Source organism: Rhyacophila brunnea, unplaced genomic scaffold (assembly GCF_057557595.1).
Source record: "Rhyacophila brunnea isolate RB1 unplaced genomic scaffold, BYU_Rbru_1.0 scaffold_4, whole genome shotgun sequence".
Taxonomy (NCBI): Eukaryota; Metazoa; Arthropoda; class Insecta; order Trichoptera; family Rhyacophilidae; genus Rhyacophila; species Rhyacophila brunnea.
This window is the reverse complement of record NW_028233068.1, coordinates 25,007,712-25,016,332: the sequence shown is the minus strand read 5'-3', so window position 1 is coordinate 25,016,332 and position 8,621 is coordinate 25,007,712.

Genomic DNA, 8,621 nt, shown 5'->3' with positions numbered 1-8,621 from the left:
TTGGCCTATTGCGTAGAGCAGTTGCCTTTATATTAATACGAAACAACGGGTTGCCGGTTTGAACCAATATAATATATTATATGTTTTTTTTCATTACCTATCTTTGAATGGATTTGAGTAAATTTGTAACAAAAATATCTTGTAAAAAATAGTACAAGTATTTATTTTATACATATTTTTTTATGACAAATTTTTATTATGATGGTGTTTGGTAGAGTATACCTACTTACGAATTTATTGATAATAAAATTATTAAATAATAAATATTTCATCAAAATATTATCTTTGACAATCAATATCATATATCAATAATTTCTGAAATTTTTAAAACAAAGTCTTTGATGCATATTTTAAAAAGTGATAAAATAAAACTAAAGCTGCACATTATATTTAAAAAATAACTAATATTTCCAGGAAACACAAAATTAATGGGAACTGACTTACCCTATTGAGTGTGGTATTCTTATTTTTAATAGTAAAGTTACGTCTGTATGAGAATGTGCATTAAAGTTTGTCACGTAAATGTAACATACATGCAATATTGAGGCCCATCGGTACGCTTTGTTATATTTGGGTTATATGGTCTAAGCGCCATGAAAATACCCTGCTTCAAAAGCTTAGTTCATGGTGACATTTCTATTAATCTATTCTGTGAATATTACAGAAATATTATGCACCCAATGAAAACTAATTATGCAGTTAGAGTAAGTCCGCCAAAGTGGCAACAATTATTTTTGATTTATTTTTTTTGTTTGATGAAAAACTTTACAGTAAACATTGTCACCAAGAAATTATAACAATGAATAATAAAGGCAGCACAAAGGTGACGATTACGGTTTCTTTAAAACTCAAAAATGATTATTTTAATCATCATAATGATTTTGTGTTGGCGCCGAATGCTTTGCATTTCTTGGACGGAGCACAGAACGAACCAGTCAATCATCCAGAGACTGAAGATAAAGGAACGGCTCTTGACGATATGTCTGAGAAGAATCCTGCAGTTTTTTGGAAATAGTGTCAGGCGCGGACCGGACAACCTGGAGAGACTGTTAGTTTTGGGTAGCCTCCAGGGAAGGCGAAGCAGAGGAAGAGCGTCTGCGCGATGGAGCGACCAAGTGAACGAGCTGACTGGGGGGCACCATCCATTCTGACCTGAGAGATGCGGAAGATCGATAAGGATGGAAAGTCTTGGTCGCTCAAAGGATGGCTAAATTTAAATGTGGTCACGATCCTCAGCCATGAGTGCACGACCAAGAAGAATGATTTTATAAATTTTCATTTATTTACAGATCATTTCTCGACTATTGGACAGGCTTTATAAACTATGACATTATTTGTTATTTATTAGCGATATTCATAATGTTTGTATTTAGTATGACGTGAAAAATTCATGACACTTAATTAATTAATTATTTGATTGTATGTCAACTGTATTTTAATGAGGTTATAACCGTTGCAGATGAAATCTAGTGGAAGCTGTGTTTAGTTCATTGGTTATTCGATCCAAGAGAATATAGAGGAATGTTGTTATTGCAACTTTGCAGCGACTTTTAGCGGTCAGTAGAATAGGTAAGGCAACTTCCTTAACGAGAAGTAAGATTTAATAAACACTAACATACATTTTGTAGATGTATATACAATCTAAAAGCTTTCTTTTCTAACGATTATACTTCTTTATGTATTTTATTATAGATGATGAAAAATAAAATATAATGTAAAACTAAAAAAGAGTTATATATTGAGAAATTAATATTCAAATTACAATACTTTAACCCGTTAGGAATCCAAGAAGTTCCCATAAAGAAATATACCTATTTATTTATTTTTCATGATATATTGTTTTAATAGATTTTTCAATAAACTAACGTATTTTACTTCTAATTTATTAAAGTTTATTTATCAGTAATAAAGGTTTCATATATTATTATTATTATTATTATTACAATATTAAGCTTACAAAATAAATGGGTCAATATAATATTTTAAACAGCGGTTTTTGCATAAATGCATCAAAGCCACTGAATTCTTATCCGGTGGCTATGGGTTTGATACCCAATACATTTATGAGATTTTCTCAAAGCTTGTGATTGTTTCACTGCTACTACTTACTAATAATAATATTGACTCTATAATTTGGTGTGGATCTTGGAGGGTTTTAATGATTATTAGTCACACGTTAAAAGATCCGTTCTCTGTATCTAAAAGACTCATTGAAAAGAATAGCTTGTGAATTTTATTTTCCACAGGTACATGGGTTTTAAACCAGTGACCTGCGGATTAATAAACTAATGCTCTGCCATTCACCGTTTGCGCGCATATTTCACTGGCATTTCTAGAACACATACAACACTTTTTAAAATTTTTAATTGAATCTGTATTTGAAAATATCATACAGTAAAAATTTCTAATAGCTTTAAGTCCCTGATCTAGTCTCTTGTAAACCTATATAATATATTATGATATTATAGAAAAAAATAAACAAGATAATTGTGATAGCGAACAAAATAATGCCACTTCTATATTAAGACATATTAATTTATTTCTACTATCTTGCTCTACTAAAAACATACAACACACAAATACTTGAAAATGAACTCTGAGAAATGAGCTAACCCTGAAAATTATTTTTATATTTTTTCCCGGATGTACTTGTACAACAGGAAGAGACTATACAAAACTAAGGTATATTATAATTCCAAAGCTGCGCGACGCAGTTTATTAAAAAGTGATTTAATAAATATTAAAATGCTGCGTAGGCTATGTCATGTGCAATGTATAAATGATAATTCATGTGCGTATATATCTAATAGGTGTAATGTGAAGTTATATGTAAAAGAAGAGGCATGCTTAGAATTTGCTGGTAAGCTGGAAATAAAAATGGCTACTGGATATTTTTTTTCTTTAATTGTATTAATTGTAAATTATTGCAGGAAAGACATCTTATTAATTAAAATAAAATACAATACTATGAAGTATTCCTGATTTCGTCCAATTCAATGAGACATTGTCAACTGATTAATATATTTGGAGTACCGGATTGGAATGAAACCACTATAAGGATAAAGAAAGCGAAAATTTCTGGAGGAAGCCAGGACTCATTTGGGTTACCATGCTTCTCATAATGATGAAATAACCATCATTTTGGTTTAGTTATTAGCGTTATAACTTATGTTATGACATTTTTTTTAAATCATGTCTGGTCCTTAAAAAAATCATATGAGCCTCCATAGAGTGAAGGTTGTATTAACATTTTTTTTTGTTTTTTGCGATACATAATTAATTTTAGCCACCTGCTCAACTTATTAAATCCATCCTCTCGGTCGAAACTCACATTGACATCCCAATAGTTAAATCTATATATTTTTTTTATAAAATGCGTCGGCATCATTTGAATGTTTATTAGTAACAGAATGCATATAATTAATTTGAGTGCTTTCACGTAGGTACCAACAGAATCTACAGTTTTTGTAAGAAATAAAATAGATAACGGAATAGCATTAAATTGAAGAATAAATCACTTTTACGGCGATAATATCAATTGAAAATTTGGTGAAATAATATTATCGCATCTAGCAATATATTATGTAAGATATTGAAATACGAACCTTTAACAATAAATTTAGCACGAAAACTCGAAATATAATCGCGAAAAATAATAAATTATACGTAAATCATGGGAGGATAGTGTAAACCAAGGTTTTCAAATTGACAATTTATTATTTTTATGCTTATGACTGAAGTATAAAATCGTTGTAATTGTAATAATAAATAAAATCTAGCACCTAATAATTATTAGGCTTAAAAATTTTGAAAAATAGACGACTTTTTTAAACACCAATTTAGTGACTAAACTTTATTTTTAATTCACGAGATTTAAGAATGTAGAATTTATATTTACTATAATATTTTAACCATTATAATAAATAATATCTATCCTCCCAGATTACTTGTTTTTAGTCCTTAAAGAAGTATAAAATCACATGAAAGACAATAATTGATTATTCTAGAATAATAAAATTAATATATTGATGATAGAAAATATTTATATTAGTCTTGTGTAGAATTGAATTTTTAAAACATTCAACTTTTGCGTGTTTATCGTGGAATTAGTTTGTTGGGTTACATTTAATTATTATAATCATTTCCTTTCTACGATGTAGCTATTTTTTCATTTTAAATCTATGACAATATGTATTTAAATTCAACAATCATTTACCAGAAAGTATAAGTTGAATTATGCCTGCCTTCGTCTAGTAGCAAGATTTAGGTGACAGAGATATTCATACAATAATACTCGTACGTCAGTGACATTCTTAGGAAAAGTGCCGCGCTTAAGCAGACTTAGAATACCCTTTCATTTAAGTTTCAAATTATTTGAAAATTCGTTAGCTACCAACTTACTATTTTATTATTTATTTTCGACTATCTTAAACAGACAAATACACAAAAAATGTTTAAATTGGCACACAAAATCATCTATTGATAATTAGAGAATTTTCAGGAAACCTACTCTTAAATGGTGGTGGTTTTAGGTATGTGGCGGTCTGTGGCCCTGACACGTTTGGAGGCACCTATTTAAAAAAAATGCCTGTGCTCTAAACCGCCATTGAAATGTTGGTAGGTATAACAATGGTTATTACAGTACAACAATAGTTAATTTGTCAGGATTTTTTATGTTTCGATTATTTCAATAATTTAACACTTTCAAATGAAGTGACCCCCGTCTTTTGCTTTATTAAAAACCGCCACTATTTTCAAAGGTTATAATATTTATATTTATTGATCTCTACGTGACTTTAATTTGGCTGAACGCAATCTTGCCATGATCATGCAGACACCAAGTTCAATGGAAGGATAATCATGGCACCTACGTATTTACACTTGGTCACTAGCTTGTCAGGCAGACCGAAAACCTATAGGGGAGTGTCGGCTTTAAATAACCCATTACGAACACTTGACTTTGTGACTGGACACGTCAGTGAGTGAAATAGTTACAAAGAAATGCTTCACGCGGCTTGGAAATATGTTACGGATATCGCCAGATCGTACGACACTCCGCACTCTTTTAACACAGTCCCATGAATTCTACCAATGTGGACAATCCTTTCTCACCTTGCAGCGATGCCACCAAAGTGATATAAGTGCTCAAAGTCATGGCGGAAGTGTAGCAATTTACCAAAGAAAGTGGTTAGACCTTATACTTTCCCTATATTCCTATACGGATGCGTAACAAGGTGAATTAAGTAATTGTTTATTTAGTTAGTGGATCATAGATTGGAAACACGTATCACGATGCAACTATAGATAAGAATGAAATAAGTGAAAAAAGGGTTCCGTTTTGTCAAAAAAAATGTACCTAATCCCATTTTAAAAATAATCTTATTTTTTTTTGTTTTTGTATTAAATTTTTGTGTGATACAATATGACGATGTACGATATTAACTAGTAAATTTATGGAACAGTTGGAATATCAATGTTTAAAAAAAATCACTTCCGGTTTTCTTTGTAATTACAGAACAGGGATTCCAGCTGCGCTTCAAAGTAGTTATAGAGGGGCTTCGGGCTTACATTTCAGTTTCATTCCACTAACTAAAACCATTATTATATTTCGAGGCTTTGTAGAGCGTATGTGAGTAAGATTTACTGCATTGCTGTAAAAGACATATGAATAAATATAAATTCATCTGTTAATATCTGCTGCTGAAATGGAAGTAATTTTATGACCGAATATAATGATATCGTCACCCGTAAAACTATGTATATATTCCCAGTGATTAGAAGCAGAGTGATAATGAAAAAAACCGAATTTTAGATTCGTATTATATGTCACATTTATTATTATTTTTGTTTATTTATACTCACACAGTATTGACTGAATTAGAATTTATGAGATAGGTACTAATTATTGCGTAAATTCTTTATATTTATTTATGCGTAAAACAACCGCACTTAGTTGTATATCTATATATCAGTAGGCACTTAGCTCCTGTATCGCCTCTGCAGGAGATAGGTGGATAACATCAAGAGAGACGCAGAGATGCTGAGTGTGACCGACTGGAGAGAGAAAGCTAAAGCTAGAGATTGCTGAAGGACGGTTGTGCAGTTAGTCGTGGACTGGAATGGTCTGTGGCGCCAGTATAAGTAAGTAAATAAAACATCCGGAAACATTTTCCAATTTACCATATCCTGAAAAATAGAGAACATGTCGATTTTATACCTGTATTAGAAAAGTAGTCCAAACTCTTACACGTTTTAGAATACCTGTAAATTTAAATAATACAAGTAAAGGTTGTTAAAAAAAAGATAATTTATTATCAATGCCAAAATCACTAAATATTATGGATATATTAAAATATTTATATATTATGAGGCCAACTATACTTATGATGTTAGATATCAAAAAATAATAATTATATGGTATTGTTTTAACTAAACTGAGCGTACTGACTTATAGGAAAGATGTATTATAATATGTAATTGTTGTGCTGTATATTTTCTTATCATATAAAACGAATAATTATTCACGATCATGTAAAATGTATTATTAGGAAATAATAAAAGTACAATAATGTAAGCGTCGTCGTTTGAAATAAAATTAGAAGTATTGAAATATATTGGTAGGTAGAATGGTGTCAGATTCTTCTTGCAGTGCAGGCGACTCATTTAGATGTTGGTATCATTACTTTTAAATCATATTAACACCGTTCCAACCTGATTTCGTTGTGGTCATAACGCCAGAAGAATATGTCCTTCCTCTACATCAGATATCAGTGATTATAGCACCTTTTAAAATTACTATATTGTCAACAGTATTTATATTAATACTTTGGACGCTGAAGACGCACCTGGCGCGTAATGACCAGGCGGCCGATCGATGTAATTAACGTGCATTTTAAAGGTGGTAATTAAAAAGTCATTATCTAGTCAGCAGTGAATTGAAACATTCTATTGGAGTTTTCAATTGGCTCGTTTAAAAAGTATATCTACAAAAACCTTAATTTTTGACCGTTACCATGAGATATGAATCGTTACGTAGTAATTAAAAAACCTTCAAAAACGATTGAACAAAATAATATTCCGGTATTTCAAAAAAATATTTTATTTTTAATTTACCTATGCACGTATTTTTATAGGTAGGTAGGTATATAATATTTTTATAAGAAATTAAAATCACAATCTACTGTACATATTTTTTTACTTATGGAAGAGATTTAAAGAGATTCACTTTATATAGGACGTTTAACCCTTAAGTACAATATTGAAATATGTCGCATACCGTTATATTTAATAACTTGGCTTCCTTCTACATGAGTAAATATTAAAATAGAGTAACTGAGTATAAATCAAACAGCAGTCTGATATGGAAACACGTAGGTACTTTATTTCATTGGAAGGTATCATCACATCACATACACGCAATTATTCCATAGACTCTATTGAGGAAGTCGGTGTACAATTTAATATAACTACGATATTTGAAACAGTATTAATAATATTCAAAAATAGTTTTCCATTGTAAAACAAATTTTCTATGGAACGTAAAGCTAACATATAATAGATTGCGATGAAAATTAATAAAAAATATACAAATAATATTTTAGTGGTATATATTATTATAGTTTTTTTTTGTTAATTTAACTTTGCTCTGTATATGTACTTAACGTAAATCTAAAGTCTATGACCTATGTTATAACAAAGTTTTATTTATTAATTTTAGTTGTTTTTCGAAAGCATACATTAATTTTCTTACTAATGCGGATAGAATGGCCAGATTATTTATACCATAAGTAATAAAATTAAAATAATTACAAGATAAAAAGAACTTTTTATATACCAAGTTTTTAAATTTTCCGTTGAATCACATAAACTTGACAATTCTATGTATAAATAAATATTTTTTTTTGTACTTGATAGAAATACTGAATAAATATAGATACTGAAATGTCATTTTGACATGTCATTATGATTTACATAGTAACGCACGTACATATTAATAATTTTGTTGCTAGGACCCTCTTAGCAACCGATAATAGTGTTTTACTTTTTACGAATTTTATTCCGAAATAAATTTCCATACAAAATAGAATTAACTGAAAATGAATTCAATTCCGCTTAAAGATGGATAAAAGTATTTAAAAAATGCATTGTAATCGTGTTTTAAAGTGTTTTAAAGTTTCAAATGTCTATCTAGTCAGGAAGTTAGCTAAAAATCGATTGCAAGATTTGTATTGGGAAAACAAGAAAAAATTTGTGCTGAACAAACAAGAATACGAGCTGATAAAAACGTGGTAAAATATAAATGAATATTGATGATAATAAAATGTTCAATATGTCCATATTTGATTATTACTGAGATTCAGTAAGTGGCTTTACAAAACTATGCTTAACTTAATATTGTCGTGGTAAGATCGTTGCACTACTGATGAGACACAGATGATAAATCGTTAATTTTTATATGTTTCCACTAACCATACCCGTCCCGGTATGAGATTTTAATCAGGTGTATAACGTGGCACTTAAGTTTTGATGTGAGACATTTTCAGTTGCTTGGGAATGTCTCAGGAAAATTTAGCCAAAACTAATATCGCCACACCCTGAAGATTCTCCAAACTGAAAACAAT